This window comes from Pelobates fuscus, chromosome 6, assembly GCF_036172605.1.
Source record: "Pelobates fuscus isolate aPelFus1 chromosome 6, aPelFus1.pri, whole genome shotgun sequence".
NCBI classification, from domain to species: domain Eukaryota; kingdom Metazoa; phylum Chordata; class Amphibia; order Anura; family Pelobatidae; genus Pelobates; species Pelobates fuscus.
In genome coordinates this window covers 198,226,696-198,246,541 of record NC_086322.1, presented here as the reverse complement: position 1 = coordinate 198,246,541, position 19,846 = coordinate 198,226,696, and the positions used below count along the sequence as shown (strand labels likewise).

General features: G+C 38.3%; 1 protein-coding gene across 1 annotated transcript in view; it reads left to right on the top strand.

Annotated features, from left to right (window-relative positions):
• Positions 1–19,846, top strand: part of CCSER1 (coiled-coil serine rich protein 1) — a 964,914-nt gene that overhangs the window by 311,502 nt on the left and 633,566 nt on the right. The gene's annotated exons all lie outside the window — the stretch shown is intronic.

Sequence of the window (19,846 nt, the reverse complement as noted above, 5' to 3'; positions counted from 1 at the left end):
ATCTTTTAGCATCATGTTGTGCTTTGTGACAATTCAGATACAAACTTTTTTACTGGATGTTCACTGTGGCGAAAGTAACCTCACCACTGGTTTTTGGAGGGGCCTGTTTGCCAGCCTCCTACCCTGTGGCTATGGCCAATGCAATAGACCTGGCTAAAATACTTTAAACAGACTATGTTCGTGCAATAGGGACTATATGGTTCGTTTACCGAACAGCCGCACGAACCGGAGACCACCCTGGAGCTTGTTAAGCTTATTTGATACATTGTTGCAATTTATGGGTGGCCACAATTCCTATGGACGACTACGAGGTGGTGGCCATCTTGTTTGCATGGACCAAAACTGTGAATAGACTTCAGGGGGACTTAGCCGTGAATGCCCTGGAACTATTTTCGGCTATGGGACCATGCCTGAGGTCCGTCAAATAAATGACTTCCAGGAAATTCCTGAACCCCTGAACTGATCTGGGTGATTTTTAGATATGTTGGTCACCCAGATCAGAGGTATCAGGGAATGTAAGATTTCTGTGCTTGGAGATAATTGGATTAGAATTAGTACAGTTACAGATCCAATTATCTCCCAGGCAGAGGGGAGGGATTGTGTGCTGTGTGTGGGAGTGTCGTGCCTTGTAACCTTATTGTTATTGGTCTGTGAAGTTGCAAATCAGTCTCCCACAAGGCGTGGGCGTACCCCTTGCATGGGGATTGTCATATAAGGCCAAGTGTGGCTCCCATTAAACAGAGATTTGTTTACCCTCTCATGAAGTCTTGGCTTATGTTTGGGGGATTGGAGAACTACATTCACTTTGGGGATTGCTATATCACAATACTCCCCTGAGTATAATCACTAGCTCTTATGACAGCTGTTCCTGCTACGCTCTCTGGACTAGGAGAGGTCTACCCACTGGAAGCTGGATCCTGGTCTTGGGTCCAGGGTGGGTGGAGGACGGCGAGACCTCAACCAAGCTGCGGCAGTTTGTGGGATCTACGGTGATAATGGTATTCCAGTACAGTGCCTATGGTGCTCGCAGGTACTAGGAAGCAGTGATTGATGGAGGTACCCGGTCGGGGGGCCAGGCGGTCCGTCACATTCACAAAAGATGTTTTGCTTTGCCGTAAGAAAAATAAAATAAAGTTGTAGTGTGGTTTTGGCCACTTCTGCCACATGTTCCGAAATTTCTCTTCTGAATTGCAAGTTAACAACATCCTAATTATCTAAATATCAGGATTTCTTGATTCATTGAGTATGCATATCTACTAAATTTCTATTAGCAAAATACTGCAAGGACCTAATTTTTTAATGGAACAAATTATTGTAAAGATGTGGTACAGCGTAGACATGGAATTATCATTGCCTTTAAGAGTAAAGTGTCCCTAAATGATGTCCCTAGAAGGACCGTTTCATCCAGCATCTGACTTACCTAATTATTTGGTAACTACTTTCCACTAACACTTCAGCCACATATCAACCACAGTAGATGCCTATACTCCCCTAAAATGTCTTCCACTCTACTTCCACTTCACATCATCTTTATTTTCTCATCATTATTGTTTATTGATCAAAAATATTGCATGGTACTCTTTTGCACCACTCTAGGCACCCAGACGACTTCAGCTTAATGAAGTGGTCTGGGTGCCAGGTACCTCTAGGATTAACCCTTTTTTTAATAAACATAGCAGTTTCAGAGAAACTGCTATGTTTATAATGAGGGTTAATCCAGCCTCTAAATCCTCTAGTGGCTGTCTTATTGACAGCCGCTAGAGGCGCTTGCGTGCTTCTCACTGTGAAAATCACAGTGAGAGCACGCAAGCGTCCATAAGAAAGCATTGTAAATGCTTTCCTATGCGACCGGCTGAATGCGAGCGCGGCTCCTGCCGCGCATGCGCATTCAGCCGATGACGTCGCGATCAAGATGGAGAGGAGGAGGAAAGCTCCCCGCCCGGCGCTGGAAAAAGAGGTAAGTTTAACCCCTTCCTCCCCCCAGAGCCCGGCGGGAGGGGGTCCCTGAGGGTGGGGGCACCCTCAGGGTACTCTAGTGCCAGGAAAACGAGTATGTTTTCCTGGCACTAGAGTGGTCCTTTAATGCATTTGCCATCTTTTTGTTCAAGAATAATGGTTATAAAAAATATGTTGTTTTAGATATGTAGATTGTCTACAAGAATACAATAACTTACTGCCTTTTGATAATTGTTGGTAATTACTTAAATCGTAAACCATGATCTACTATACTTACCTTTATTTTGGTTATACACATAGGGTATACTTAGGGTTTTATGATTTAATTATTACCCAATTAAAATTTCAGATTTGAGTGCTATTGAGTCAGGTAAATCGATATTACCGGCAATTAGAAAAATTACAGTCACTCTAACTGTCTTGGGTTCGTGTTCGAAGTCTTTTATGATTACAGAGTATTATGTTGTGTCATAAATTCAAAATGACTTAAGTTAAAACATTATAAGCTTTTGGAGTTAAACTGTATGCTCGTTTAGCAAAATAAGCATTGGTTATTCAAATTATTTTAATGTTTCAAAGTAACGTTTGTTGACCTAGGAACGTAATATAGACCTTGGCACTTCCCTGTTCTACTTGGATATTATTAGATAAGGTGACGCAAGAAATACAACAGCCAAAATTTGGGAATTGACAACTTTACAAACAAAAGATCTGTCTCTTTTGTATAAGCATATGAGCCATCAGAGATTACTTCAAGCCTGGAGTTTCCTATAACATAGCACCCACCATTTTAAATGGACAAAGAGGGACACTTTCAATTTAGGGATGTGAGTGTGGGGTGTCCAATGGAAGTTTAGAGAATGTTTCTGTGATTTACTAATAATTATTTATGTAGTTTTTTTTTACACAGACTGATTTCTAAACACATGTATTGTAGCATATTGTATTATAAAGACACATTACTGGGATTATTATTGCTGTGGAGCTCTGTTATAAACTTAGACACACCAACAATATGGAGCTCATGCAAAAGAGAGACATTAGGATAAAAAAGGACAGATGAATTGGGCCCAATATAGGGACTCTCTCTCCTAAATAGGGACACTTGGGAGTTATGCTATCACATCCAATCATATATTTCAAACTAAAGAAGACATTTAGGTCCCTGGGAGTAAAAGTCAGGTATGTTGTGGAAAATCGTTTCCCAAAATATATATCAGATTTTAATTTCCTGTCACAAAGGAAGAGCATTTGTTTCTATGTTTAACACGCAGCGTGATTGCTTATCTGCAAAATGGCTTTAATTTTGTTGCATTACTGCAAAGATTATTCCAAGAGAAGCATATAACCGCAGTGACTTGCAAAAATTGCTGCAGCTATAAACGTGTCACTGGCCTTCTTATTAAGAGGATAAAGACTTCTGCAGCCATTGGATGGCAATGACAGGCTCAGATAGACAGTCTACTCTGCTCCCTGTATTCTCGGTCAATCATATTATTGGCCAAAGTTAGAAGTGATAAAATAGAAATGTATTTTGTGATAGAATGCAACCACAGAGGAGCCCACCTGAAGGCAAAAGAAAGACCTTATTTTTGTTACACTGATTAAAAATGGCTTGCTGTACCAAACCACTACAATGAGCTGTAGTGATTATGGCATTTAAAGGCTCCCTTTAGCTAAACAAATGCAACAACTTTCACAGAATTCTCTGTATTCACTTGTAAATAGGGGCATTCAGATCTTCAATATAACGTAGAAAAGGATGAGTCAATTAAAGTCTGCTTTGTCCTTTAAAAGAATGCCTAGCTCAATACATCCTTATTATTCACTGTAGGTGTATTTTTACACTCAAATCTGAGAATTAAACTTTTTTTCTTATAACAAAATAATCATCTACTAAGTGCTATTTCCAATTAACAAACTTCATTTTTATTGCAAAGTATATGAAGTCAACATGTTAGATTAGTAGATTGATGACTTTTGAATTCCAGCCCAATATATAACAGGAGAATGGAAATAAAATAATTAGTACAGGGAACCTTATGCATTTGGCAATGGGACTAGCATCTATCGTCCTAGGAGCCAGCTCCAGCAGAAGATTCAGCAGGTAGTATTCTCTGCTTTATTTTTTTATATACAGGCTTGCTGAAAAGAAAGGAATTTTACTAAACTGTTAACAACTTGGGCCAGTGTCCACCACCACTGTCCTTTGAAAGGAAATGAAGACATAAGCAAACAGCAATTAATCTGTGCGCACTTAAAACATAATTGGTGCAGTACCTGCCAGACAACAAGTCATACCATTAACTCCAGAGTTCCATTTTCCGGAATGATTTGGCTCAGGAATTAAATATAAAAGCTGACCTAATGCTTCAGATAAGGCTACAGTGGTCGCTCGTGAAAAAAATATTACTGCATGATTCCTGGCCAAGTAAAATGTCCTGGTGATCTTTTGTTCATGTTGAGTGTCTTGAATTAGTGGCCCTTTGCACCCAAACTCACCTTAGGACATATTCACGCTTCACAAACGTTCCTTAATGTACTGTATGGAACCTAAAGCCCAAATTCACTCTTAGAATATGGTTACAAAAGGAATAACGATACACTATATAGGGAATATTAATCATACCGCTCTACCTTCTCCAGTACTATATCACGCGGGGGTTATTGAACCAAAGGTCAATAAGTTGGATTGCTTCACTATAAATGGACTTAAATCCATAATGCAGTGTTTAATAGACTTACTTGTTACATGCAATAAACTTTTACTATACTCAAGACGTCTGAAGTTATCTACCGAGTGCTCAATAAAGAATTAGGTGAGTCAAAATGTTTTATTATATTTGCATACAGTAGACAAGAAAGAGGTGACTAATATATCCATTTGAAAATACTTGCTTTTTTAGCCAAGTGAAGTCGAGAATAAAATTATGTAAGAGCTATATTGTTTGTTTGTCAGATAGTGTCTGCTATCAACTTCTCAAAATATTTACCTATTTAGAATGTTGAGGTTTAACGCTCAAGTGGCATAACTGAATAATTTTATTTTTTTTGTCTCCAAAAATCCATAACATGTCCTCCGGTGTGAATAATAGTTCTATCTCTGCATTTACACATATTTGTATTCCAAGTGTTTGCAAAAGCAAACCCTTGTGGAATTTGAAGGCACAGCATTTTGACTGTGCAGATAAAACTGGAAATACAAGATGCATTGAAGAGCAGAATGAACTAAAGGCAGTGAGAGGTATGCCAGAACATTAAAATCATTGAAGCTACAACTGTGATTCTTCTTGCTGTCGCAGCGCCTGCCTGCTAGGATTCCAGGCATTAAAATACATTCGTCTGTGTTTGTTTGTCCACAGCACCAGTGTGTAACTATATAAAAGCATAATGTTAAAGGCACACTCCGCACAGCAAGCTGATGTGCTTTATGTGTTTGGAGTCTGCTATATTTGTGACAGGTTATAAAAGTGTGGATTTTAATAGATATCATAATTTGTATTAATTTGTTAGATAGACCTCCCTGGCTGCCAATCAGATAGTCAGGGAGACTTTCTTCTGTTTCTGTTAGCTCCACAGAGCTAACAGAAGCAGCAGGTGCGCTCTCAATGAACTGTATTACATCTCATTGAGAAGAATGTAAGTACGTGAGAACTTATGGCTTCAGAACAGAAGCTATATATATAGGTACTGTCAATCTAAGTGACCATTTCAATGCATTCCAGGGGCCACTTACCTCTTTCTGTTGCCCAAAGCTGTGAATGTGTACAGGTACACCACAGTTTAAAACTTTCATCAAGTTCTGAACAAGCAGGATGAGACGTTACTAGTTCCTGAATTAGGATAAAGCCGTAAATATAATGGCAAACTATACCAGTTGTATTGTGATGGTGGATGTTTTAGTTTTTACCTTTTTTATGAATATGATTATACATTTTTTTCAGATTAACTCTGTTGATTATTGCTGTATATTCCGTGTATTTCAAGCTGTAGCTTGCGGGCTGTTGAGATGTTTATGTCACAAGCTATAAACAATCCCCAGAGCTATTATCATACATTTAAAGTCTGAACAATAATTGTAGGCTGGTGCATGTTATCCCATGTTATATTATATTGTTTGTATTTTGCATCTCCCAGTAGCACTTTGTAAACGTTTCAATTTCAAATTCGGATTAACAAATGAGTCTGGTAAACTAATACATATTAAATGTTGAGTGGTTTATGGATGTCTGCAGACTCCCAAAATGGCATTATTTCCTCCTAAAAATATACTTAGTATGCGTCTATTGTTCTTTGGTATTTTTTACGAAAATATCACAGATTTAATTTAAATTGAGCAATTTGTAAGTATTGTAATTATTAGTGGTCAATAATTTCAATAATTCAGAAAAGTTCTACATTTTGAATTCGCAAGACTGATGCTTCTTGCGAATTTTTTTCATATTTTCGTTACTGTGATAGTGCAAGACCAGAGACTTGCTGCTATTCTACTTGTTCTGTGCAGTGCTGAATTTAGAACCTCATAGGTCTGGAGCTGAAAAAATGGTGGACTTAAGGAGAGAAGCTGCATTTATAATTCCATTTTCATAGTAGTCCACCCATACTCTGGAATCTTTGTCATGTGTGATTGCGATGCCATATATCATGGCGTTGACGCTATACTACACAGAGAATGAAACTGAGTCTCCACCATTGCACACAGTGGTTCTAGGAAGATATTAATATTTAGGAAAAACAGTTTGAGGCAAATAGAGCCCCACAGTAGTGGCATCAGATTATTGCATAACACATACAATACAAAAAAAAATATATATATATATATATATATATATATATATATATATAAACGAAACATTAAAATATGGCTGCTATGGGCTTAATGCAAAGAATGGGCATGGAGCTACCGCTCCAACAGCCCCTATTTAAATATGGTCTTCATTTTGTGCCAAAACCCTAGCTAAAACAGAATTGTGATGGTTTTGTAAAATACTTTCTACAGTCTTTGTTATCTTTTCCTCTTGCTTGGCAATACTTTACTCTGAAGCATTATTGTAACCCTGCCTCATTGTATGTTGCGAGACAGTGGAATACTGTGAAGTTTCAACATTAAATAGCTGTAAAACATCTGCTGAGTTTTCTGAGCAAAGTTTCATTATAATGTACTGCGGGGCTCAAAATACTCCGTGGACAGAAATTGCCATCTCTGCAGAAGACCATTTATGGCTCTATGATATATTTAAGTGTTGTGGCTATGTGCAGATAGAAAACAAGCAAAAATTTCCCCTAAAACATTTTAGACTAAGGTGGCTTGAATCCCAATTATTGTCTCCCCCTAGGCACACACTTACATTCGTTACTGAGAGACCTGACTCTATCTACAATGCAATTAAAAGAAAAATGCATTTACATTTATTACTAAATCTACATCCAAAAGGGCACTGTGACTTTTTATTTCTGCAGCCAGAGTTCTAGCCCTGTGGCTATGTTGACATTTCATAAATATACTACGCACAAGATAAAAGTTTAATCAAAATAGATCTTTCATTTAATTCTAAGCATATTGATGACATATGTTTTACATATGGGTATCAAGTTATCTTGAATTATAGGTTAATTATTCATAATATTAATAAAGCTACAACATTATTATTTTGTGTTTCTGTACAATTCAAGAAGCAGTTTCCAGAGTAATTTTAGGCTCTAAGTAAATGGTGGGAAAGCAGCGTGAGATTTTGTGTTGAATTTGGAACTTGTTATAAAAGAAAAAAGGAGTCTTTTTTTAAACTTTGCTCTGAAGTTAGTTACAATGCTCCCTGGGTTGTCCTCTTGAGAACAATAAATATCTGGATCAATACAATGTTCTAGAAACATAAGAGTCAGTAGTATTGATAGTTTTATTATTATGTTTTGCAATTAGTATCTCTTGTTGTGTATTGACTTGATAAAAGACCCGTGGGAGAGATTTAGTTGCTGTAAATTTTTTATTTTTTTTATTTAATATGTTATATTTGCAACACGTAGAATTTTAAAAAGCGTTTTGCTGCTTGTTTTGCTGTGTGAGATAATAAGAATAGTGTTAACAAAAAATAAAACTAAACTAAAAAATGTTCACATACAAATAAATTACTTTTTAGTAAATATCAATTTTGCAAGTCTTGTATAGATTCTATAGCAGCTGTAACATATGTCTTGCTGCTTGCCTGTAACCCCTTACCACCGGCATGTGGTAAAGTTAACCCTAGATCGCTGCAATCGCGGCGATCTCGGGGTTAATGCTTCTCCGGTCTGCCTCTTTATTCGATTCAGACCGGGAGCACTGGATCACGATGTCCCTTCTGACTTCTGATCCGCCTCCCTGCTCTTCTGGGTCCAGTGTGACGTGCAGGGACATGGATCACTGCTGATCTTCTCCTGAATAAAATAAAGTTAGTTTAAAATCCCACCCCACTTTACCCATTTTAAATAAAAAAACGACCCCTTCCCTGCCAATTGATCACTGACTACAGTGATCAATTGGCAGGGACTACATGTTACTGTGATCTAATTTTATTTTTTTTTAAAAGGTCAACTTTTATTTTTTGTAACCCTCAGGTTTTTTTATTTTATTGATTAATTTAATTATATTAAAATTATATATTTAGCTTGCTGGTTAGTGGGGAATTGGGGAATTTGGTGTTAGGCTAGCTAGGGGTTAACGTTAAAAAAAGGTTTAAAACAAGTTTTAAAAAGTAAAAAAAAATGTTTTAATAATGATTTTTTTTAAAAAGTAAAAAAAAATCCCACCCCTTTACCCAGTCCTAATAAAAATTAACCCCTTCCCTGCCAGTTGATCACTACCTACAGTGATCAAAATACAGATCACAGTATTAAACTGTGATCTGATTTTTTTTAACCCCTTAGGGTTAACTTTTATTTTTTTAACCCTCAGGGGTTCAATTTATTTGATTAATTAATTTAAATATTTTAAAATTATATTTTTTGCTAGCTGGGGTGGGTAGGAGTTATGGGAAATTGGGTAATTTACGGTTAGTGCTGCTTACTGCTAGTTAGGGGTTAACGATAAAAGAAAAGTTTATAAAAATGTTAAATCTGTAAAAAAAGTTTTAAGAAAGTTTAGGAAAGTTTAAAAAATGAATAAGCAAAAAACAAGTTTAAAAACGAGTTTTAAAAAGAAAAAAAAAGTTTAAAAAAGTAAAAATTACATTTAAAAATATTCATTACCACTACACCTGGAACAAACTAGAGAAAAAAATGATCCCACGCTAAGGTTCAAAATATGCCTTTTGAATTACCCCAGGGTATATTCTTTAATAAACAGTATGTGTTTGTGGGGAAGTTTGACTAACCAACCAGCTAAAATACTCCTAAATGGAACATGGACACAGCGTAAAACTTCAAAGACAGAAAAAAAATTGAATGGCTGCGTCTCAAATGTGCCCCTTTAACATCCACATATACCTGGCAAAGGTACATACGGGGGCATTGCTGTACTCAGACTCCCACGCTAAGGTTCAAAATATAGCTTTTGAAATACCCTTGGATGTCTTCTTTAAGAAATGGCTTTATGGGGAATTTGGATTATGTAGCCTGCTAAAATACTCTAAAATGGGACATGAACACAGCGTAAAAATTGAAAGTTTGAAAAAAAACTGGAATGGCAGTGTCCCAAATGTGCCCCTCCAATGTCCACATATACCTGACAAAAGTACAATCAGGGGTATTGCTGTACTCAGCCAACATAGCTGAGCAACATATGAAGTATTATACAGTCATAACACATACACGATTTGCAAAATATACTGTGCAAACTCACTTTGTGTGTCATTAAGGCAGAAAAAATGCTTATTACCATTACACTTGGTACAAGCTAGCGGAAAAAGTATCCCACACTAAGGTTCAAAATATGCCTTTTGAAATACCTTGGGATGTCTTCTTTAAGAAATGGTATGCCTTTATGGTGTAGTTGTAATATGTAGCCTTCTAAAGTGCTCCAAAGTGGGACACGGACGCATCAAAACCCTCCATGACAATTCACACTTAAAAAACGTAACTTGTCACATCTCTTTTTTTTTTTTTTTTAATTCTTTATTTTAGATGTGCTAGGTTACATTTCAATATCAGCGACAAGAGTTTTGCATTGTACATGGTTCTCTGTCACATAGATATGCACACATTTTATAATTTTTTAAACAGGTTACATTACATTGTTATAACAGGTTGCGGCACGTGCTTCTCTTCTGTTGGCTTTGGGTATGGTAAGCGATGGTGTGTCACCCTATGTAAGTGTCGTGTCTCCTCTGGTGTTGCGTCACTGTTGCTTTTGGCTGTTGTGGTGTATGTACCAAGGGAGGTAGATTTTGTCTATGTGCCCTTGTATGAGCTAAGAGTGCCGTGCTATTTAAAAATGGGGGACTAAGGTGTAGTTGCATGTTAGTGGTTGCCCTTAACCCAGGGGCATGTGGGGGGGGGGGAGTGAGTTTGGTAGTGTGTGGTACGAGTTGACTAGTGAACCTGACTTTGTTGTCTACTGCATGTGGACATGTATAAACCAAGCATAAAACATAAAACAAATAACATTTAGTTAACTACTGTAGCATCTGTCACGGGGACATATCAGTGCCCGAAATCTCTCTCTGAGTCCCGAGAGGTTGTTTCGGCCATGGCTAGCCGAGATATACAGTCCCTGTCAAGGCGTTGAGGATGCGCTTCCTTGGGATCGAGGTGTAAATGGGCTCGTCGTGGCAGGATGTCCCATCTGAGACGAGTTATTCGCTGTTCCAGGTGTGGGAAGGTTGGTGAGACCCAGTGTGGTGAGTATAGTGGGGATTTCGGTCTCAGATGTGACCTTGTAGGTGGTGCCGTCGTGGGTGAATGTCACAACTCTGGGCGCCCCCCAGCGATATTGTATTCCAGCACGTCTCAGGCGGCTAGTTAGTTCGTACAAAGTTTTCCGCCACTGCAGCGTTGCCCTAGTCAGGTCTTGGAAGAAAAGAAGTTGTGCGTTCTCAAATGTCAGGGGCGTCTTGCCCTTCACTGCCGACATGATAGTGATTTTATCCTGTGTCGTGGCGCAACACAGGATAATGTCTCTGGCTTCTGTGGGTGGTGAGTTGGGTCCAGCTGGGAGCCGGTAGAAACTCTCCAAAGTTATTTTCCGGGCTGTCGTTGGTGGTAGGATTGTAGCCAGTAGCCTCCTAAGAAAGTGCGGTAACTCGGTCTGAGTAATTGTCGTGGGCACTTCGCGGAGCTTTATGTGGTTGCGGCGCAGGCGATCCCCTTGGTTTGAGACCTGCACCGTTAGCGCCTGGTGGGCTGCTTGCAGGGTGTGCACTGCCTCTTTAAGCTGTATGATCTCGTTGTTGGTTGCCGTTACTTTCTCCGTCACTGCACCGATATTTTCGGTGTTTTGGCGCACTTCAGCTTTTATAGTGCCTATATCTTTGGCTAATAATGTCTGGATTTCGTTCATCCAGTGTTGGAGGTCTTGCTTGGTAGCCAAATTATGTTCCCCTATGGTTTGAAGGGCTGGTAGTTCAGTGCTGTGCCGGGCCAGGGTTGGGGCTGGTGAAATAGGCCTCGTTGGAGTATGAGAGGCTGCCTCCGCCGCCATCTTGGTTTGCGACTGGCGTTGCAGCATTTCCCCGATATCGGGTTGTTCTGCCGGCATGTGCTGCTGACCTTTTTGTGTGCGGCGTCTCATTGTCGCAGAGGTGTGTGTCGGTGCTGTTGAGCTCACCTCTCCGTCTCCCGGATCGTGGTAACCCCGGTAGTCGTCGAGGAGAGTCTCCAGGGAGCAGAGGGCCTGTGAGTAGCAGGCCTTGGTTCGGCGCTTTGCCTTCCCGGTCTTCGGGGGTTGAAAGAAGGGCATCCGCCCGTTCCCCGTTGTGCCCTGAGTCGGTGCGGGGCCTCGGAGGTAATTTACTGCGGGTTGGTGGGCAGTTTTTACCCGGTTTCGCTCGTTTCGGACGGGAGCTAACAGAGATGGCGTCTGGTCGGGTTCAGTCCCAGGCTCCGCCCCCTTGTCACATCTCTTTTACAGCACTATAACTTCACAAAATAGTGTCTAGGTCATACATTGTGCATATTGTTTTACTCAGAAGGTATAACTGAGCATAATTTGGGGATTTTTATGATAGTGGTACATATCAAGTGTAAGAAATACTCAGCAAAAATGCAACATATATGTAAAAATGCAATTATTTCCCCCTTAACCACAAACATTGACATAAATTGGTGAAAAAATGGGGACAAGTTAAGGCACAATATACACCATATAAGATACCCCGGGGTGTCTGCTTTATCAAATGAAAGCCCTTTGTGGCGTTATTTGAACAGTCACACTGCTATAATACCCTGCAAATCCATCTACGAAAATTCTAACTATTGAAACTGAAATAGCCTTGTCTCGTATATGGCATTGTAGCTTTACAGACAAGTGCCAAAGGCATACAATGGGGGTACCGTTATACTCAGCAGATGTAGCTGAACACAATATGGGGTTCTGTGCAGGAATAGCACACACCAGCTTTACGAAATACACATTACAAATACCTTGTTATATGTGTATATGCCAAAATAAAGAAAAAAACACAATTTTACTCCAATATTTAGCAGATTTGCGATGAAATGGCTACATAAAAAGTGTCAAACTAACCTTAGGTAAATAACCTGTGAAGTCTACTTTATATAAATATATACTTTTGTGGGTCAATTTTTTTTCTGTGATGGCTACTAAACCTACAAGACAAACATACCAACTTCTAAAATTGTTGCAAATTGAAATTTTATTTTAGTCCTTGCATTTTGTGACCTGTAAATTTCACAATAAGCTGAAATCCTATACATATGATGTACTCTATAAACAAGACACATAAATGAATTCATTTTAAATTACTCTTTCTAGGCTGGAGATATTATGCACATGCTACTATTGCCATAAATGACAGAGATTCAAATTGCATTTGAACACAAACAGCAAATAAATGCAAAAATGGCTTGTGTCCTTAATTGTAAGACACGCTTCTGAAGCTGTGTCCTTAAGTGGTTAAATTGGTAATGTCACCATCTGAGGTTTTTGCATAATTTGTAAACAGCCCTCCCTCTCCCCTCCCTCCTACCCCCAAGGGTTCCATCACCGCTGGAGACCAGGTGGCTGGGCTAGCCAGGCAAAGGCGGGTATTACTTACCTGAACCTGTCCACCAATGGGTGCCAATATCCTTCTCTGGCCAGTCCTCTTCTGCAGCTGGTGCTTCACGTGTGAGAGTGCAGCATTGAGGTCTATGGAGGATGCCATGAGATGGTGAGATCCTCCATAGATATAGCCAATTTCCCTGTGATTGCTGAAATGATTGATACTTCTAAATGGTGGTAGCTCTGACCAGTGTCTAGAAGTGTCAGGCGTAGGAAAAATACCGAGACAAAGTTGTTCCTATTCTCAGTATGTCTGTTGACTGGTTTGGAATTTCAGTAAAATTCCAGCACAGTCAATATGAGTATTTCCTAAAGACGTAATCTTGAAATACTCATTTTGCAAGGGAAGGGGAAAACAGTGCTGCTTTAATACTTACATGCCATCACTTATAAGTGGTATCCACTTTTGTGACCCTGCATGCATGGTTTAGTCCATGGTAGCTTTATCGAGTCTGGAGAATTCTTTATGATGAAGATATGTTTTAATATTGCTAATGTCTTTTCCAATGATGAGCTGATGAGAAGAGAACCCAGTAAGCCACTGCCAAGTGTCAGTGTTGGCAGCCAAGAAATGGGTTCTTGGGCTTGACTATGTGGGGATTTAATTTCCACTTGTTAATGAGAGTGAAACTTAGGTCAAGCACTATCCATGCATTAAGTGATTGTCAAGCACATCTTTTTATCAGAGTTTAATGTTCTCTGGACCTAGCCTCGTCTGCTGCGGAGGTTTACCGCTTATGAACTTTGCCATTCAATCCCCTCTCCTGCTGTTAACAAACAACTGTTGAATTAATATATGCCCGTTATTGCCCCAGACCTCTTGGAAGCCGCTAGTCTCTGATGCATATCAACAGCATCTATACACTCTTCACAACATCACATAAATAGATAATGTGCTTCTGTCAGAATCCTTCCAAGATTTGTCCCCCAGCTTCTCATGTTACTGCTTGTAACAATATAACACTTGCTTTAATGTTTAAATGTTTTATATGTTGTAACAATAAAATACTTGCTTTTACCTTTTAATGTTTTATCTGTTGCCCTCTTCACATTCAATGATTTTTTTGCCGGCAGGCTTTTCAAGCAGGGTAACAGGAGCCTATGACATTAAAGCCCTGATGTCAACAACTGAACTGGCTGAGTTAGGAGCTTAATGGTTTGCTAACTTACTATAGTCAGAATGTCTATTAGTGTGTACAGTCCTTTCCAAGCTAAGTGGGGCTCACTCTTTACTTTTAGTGAACACTCTACTGGGAATAGTGAAATATTGTTCCCCAAGTCAAGTCTGCCACTGGACTTTTTGTACAAGTTGTTTTAAAGTCTATTTTATGGAGAAAAAATTCATATCATTATAAACTTTTAAATATTCAATATACAATAGGATTTGTTCCCTATTTTTTTATTAGTTGTCTTGCATAATTGGTATAGATAACATTCCAATACCTTTCATGGACAACCATATTATTTATGGACGATATAGACTGTAACGTTGTAATAATCTCGATTTATAATGCACATCTGATAAAACCTGAAGTTTAACAGTCATCACTTTTGTTATAATTTCTGTTACAGAAAGAGTTATTACTGAAAGGTTTTTCCTTAGCTGTTTTATGGCTTTCGTTTTATTCTTATTCTATTCACATTTAAATAGTCATTTTAATTACAGGGTTGTGTAATTAAATAATGAACGTTATGATGATGCAAATATTCAGTGCCCGTTTATTCTGGGACAAATGATAAATCCTACACAATTCTTTTTAATTTGAGTCTGACAAAGATAATACAAACGGATAATGTTTTACAACCACTAGTTACATCAGAATTTAAGTTAAATATGTTTTCATATTTTCATGCATGCATGAAAACACATCCAGCATTCAAATTAAGAAAAGAATATATATATAGGGATTGACACACTGACTGCTGGACAGGGAAACATGGACTGTTGTACAATTAAAGAATACAGAGGTATGTCAGTAAAGGAACACTATAGTGTTAAGAATACAAACCTGTATATAAACCCCACCTCTGTCCATCTAAGATGGCTCAAAATAATTATTTTAGTCACCTTTTTTCCAGCAACAAGGCTCCCTTAGCGCAGTGCTGTCTAGAACTCCTCCTCCTGCAATGCCATGTCGACAGTGGGACGAATGCCATGTGTGCACTAAAGCTTCCCCATAGGAAAAAAGTCTAATCAATGCTTTCCTATGGGAAATGTTGAAGATGTTCGATGTCATCATGCAAAGCATGAGAATGTCCAATGCCATTTAAGTAGAGTAAAAATCCACTAGATGCCTAGAAGCGCCTCTTGTGGTTGTCCAGAAGACAGCCAGTAGAGGTGGACTTAACCGTGCAATGTAATCATTGCAGTTTCTCAGACAGAGGCACTGTACCTTAACAGCTTCAATGAGTACCTATAGTGTCCCTTTAAGAAGATCAATTACTGGGCGGAATGTGAAGAAATCGGCATAGACATTCTGCTGTTTACTATGGCTTTTGCTTCACATTTACAATCTTGCCAGACAGATGCTTTATCTAAAACTCCTACTGTTGTTAATTAATTATATTGAGAATGCTAATTTAAGTTTTTCCCTTTATTTAAAATGATCAGTGAAGGATACATGTTTATAAAATTTTAATAGGGGCAAAAATTAGATATAACAAAGACAGTTTAGTTGCCCTTATAGCTATTTAATCATTGTGAATGGACTCGTTGTTGTTTGTGTCTTTTAACCCCTTTCTGGAATAAAAGGGAATCTTGACATGTCACACATGTCATGTGTCCTTAACCCCTTAAGGACCAAACTTCTGGGATAAAAGGGAATCATGACATGTCACACATGTCATGTGTCCTTAAGGGGTTAGAAACAATCGAATTTGTAAACACATAACACCTTAACACAAAAACACGATTTTACCACAATTCATACATTCTATGTATTCACATGTTTTCAGCTGAATTCCTTATGAGGCTCCTTTGTACTCCTTTGGTTCTTACATGTAGCCCCTGTGTGTCAGGCTTCACAACGCTATTGTTCTACTGAATATCTGTCAAGACAGAGCATTGTTGCTGGTCAAGATAATCCATTAATAGGCTTCTGGTTCTTTGTCAACTAGAGTTCAAGGAGGAAACTAACCCCTGGAGCATCTGGAGCTTTAATCCCTCTTTATTGGCTTCAAGTGACATTCAATACAGATAGCTGAAACGTAATGCTTCCAGAAAGAGGCAATTGTCTTAAATCAGAACACGCTAGCATAAATGCAAATTTTCTAGATGCAACAGGTTTTTATGAGCAGTTAATGTACAGAATAAAGGACTTTAATGTTAAAACAAACAGAATATGTTAAAAAGTATAAACCAGAAAGTAGAACAATATTGGCAAAATCATTTTAGTGCTTTGAGATTAGCACCTAACTGTTTAATAGAACTGGAAAAGGACTATAATCATGATACATAAATAAAGTATTTTTCAAGAATACGCTTTAAAGAAAACCAAAATAGTTTTATTGTCATTATTGATAATGTTAGTTAGCTCTGTAATCTAAACGAATCACTCATCATTCTGCTAAAGGTTCAAGGTTTTTCCCATACGTATTTCCCCATGCAATTCACTGTGAATGCTCTGGCAGGGTTTTCCATCTCACAAATCATTCATCCTCATCAACTTCTCCCTACATGAAATAGTACATTGACTTCTGTTGTCCTCAGTGATCAAAATTCGAAATACTCTGCCCTACATACAAAGCTCTTACTTGCAATGCGTTACACCAAATCTCAGATCTCATCATGACTTCTTTCCTGCTCTTTGGGTAACTTTAAAGGGACACTCCAACTTGCCAAAAAAATAGGGCAGGGATTATCAACCTTTGGCACCCCAGATGTTGTGGACTACAACTCCCTTGATGCTTTGCCAGCATTATGGCTGTAAGAGCATTATTGGAGGTGTATTCCAAAACACCTGGGGTGCCGAAGGTTGCCTACCCCTGCTATAGGGTAATTGATGCAATCACTGCATTTGATTGGCGCATTTGCCATTTGTATTTCTGGATAGGAAGGGGAGATTGTCATCACTAATAGTGTTAAATATGACTAAAGACTATCTCACTGACCCTATTAAATAAACGCGCACAAAACCAACTTCTGTACATTTATACATATACACTAGTACACAATAAGGGTCAACGGGGGACAGTTATTTCTACACCATAGAATAGCAGTTCTGATTATTTTGAAGCTTCTTTAAGTAGTCTAGTGGTCACTGGAGTGGAGCAGAGTGTCTTAATTCATGACAATAGCAACCGTTATGTTTTACTTATCCGTTGCTAGCTTGCTGTGTTTGCCAGCATTCCTAATAATGTATATGTTAGGCTTTAGAATCACTTATTGGTATTCAATAAGTTATCACATGGATATATGAAACCAAGTGTCTTGTGATCATCTTCAACATCAACTCCTCATTATTCTGTTTCATAAATATATATATATATATATATATATAAATAAATATATGTGTATGTTTCAACAGCTTTCTATATATATATATATATATAGTACAAAATGTACTGTATATATTATATATATATATATATATATATATATATATATATATATATATATATATAGTAAAAAAAGTATAAAGAAAAATATTTATCATACGTTTAATTAATAAGACTTGTTAGCACACTCACTAAAAGAACAGATAAGTGATGATAAAAAAGAGCCTCTATTAATGCATTTTATTCCAGAATTATTTGCGAGCCATTACCTAAAACCTCAGACTTGTACTATTTGCCTTATAGCCTATGGAAACATTTCAAGATACGATCTGTGATTTAAGTTATACAGCTATGCATGACAAATTCGTTGCGATATCCGCAGGTAGGAAAATGTGATGCAGCATAATTGTTAAGTGCATATAGTTAGCTGGAAGGCATTTGGCCTTTGGTGGTTTCTTGAAGTGAGTCTGCTCAGTTGGCTGGTGTCAAGATACATCATGCAGTGATAATGCCTACCTAGTACATACATAATTGCTTTCTGCACTCCTGTAAAAGAGGACGTAAATGGTCCTTTAGAAAAACTGACAGACGGAAAATGACTAGAAGAGGGAGGGGAGCCCCGAAATTATTAATTGACACAGCCACTCTCCATATAGTTTTGCCTAGTGTAGAACCATCTGCTTCTTTCATTACGTTGGATTTAGAACAGACTTCTATATTTAAATCAGTCGTATGGTTTTGGGGCAAACATGATGTCCCTTCTAATCTACATCACTCTTTTTGTCTTAATTATGTATCCACTACAAAAACTATTTATAATACCAATAGAACAACATAATAGTATGAAGGTCTGTAGAATTATAGTTATAGAAACATATCTTTTGTTCGAATTTCCTTTGATCTGTAGAAAGTAAATGTGAGCTCAAAATACCTCAGTTTGTTTCTGGTTGAACTATGGTTCATAAACAACAAGCTAAGGAATTATTTGTGTAGCTACTTTATCTGGAAGATCTGTGCACAGGAGTCAGGAGCAATGGTTTGACCATGTTGTACTTATTTATTTATTTTATGGTTAGAATTTAATACAATTAAATTTATTCTCTATTTAGTTTGTACAAATTCAATCAACAAAATCTAGTCAGTCCTATCTATATTCAGTTTAGAAGTGGAATAAAGGGTCATGTTTAACTACTACTCAGTCATCTTAGGGGTTTAGGACTGAGAGCACAATTGTAGTTAAATTTAGGTGAAGTTATATATATATATATAGCTATGTAATACTAACGCTAACCAGTATACTGTACTCTAACTGATATATTCGATAAGCTTGCTGTCTGCTAATAGAAGGGTTAATAGGCAAACATGTATGATAAGCTGTATGATTGCTTTGCGTAATGAAACTTTCACTATTTGTAACTAAGGTTTTCAAGGCCAACAGGTGCGTGAGGAGTTGTCCTACTCCCAATCAGGGCCGGTGCAAGGATTTTTGCCGCCCTAGACAAAATAAAAATCTGCGCTCCCCCCCAATATGCTCTGCCCACGATGTGACATCACAGTGCCCCACCCATATGATCTGCCATATGAACGAACGCCAGTGCTGCACACAGTGTGTGTTTACATTAAAAAGCCTGCAGGGACAGGCTATAGACACCAGAACCACTACATTAAGCTGCAGTGGTTCTGGGGACTATAGTGTCCCTTTAATGTGATGTAGATTAGAGATTAGTGTCACTAATAATATACTAGATTGTCTACTTACAACCAGATGAGAATGATGACGGGCTCTGGCTGCAGTCTGGCTCCACTGGTCTGTGGTTGCAGGCGGTTACAGCATGAGGGGGGCCGGCGCTCCTGGCAGCACCCCTTCCTAAGTGGCGCCCTAGGTGACTGCCTAAGTCGCCTATAGGAAGCGCAGGCCCTGCTCCCAATGTCAGAATTTTCCCTCATTCCAATTAGAAGAGTCTACTTTCCTGTTAGGAGAATAGACAAAGAATGTTGTATGCTAATCCTGCCAAGATAAAAAAAAAAATAATAATTTGTTTGTTTTTTTCCTCACTGATATCATGTATATATTCAAGATATTAATGTGTATGCCCTCAGAACCAGCTTTCATGGCTTCTCCTCTATTGCAATAAAGATCTGATTCTTTACTTCCACAATTCCGGCCGCTGACTGGTTTATTGCAAAAGGCTTTTCGGAGGT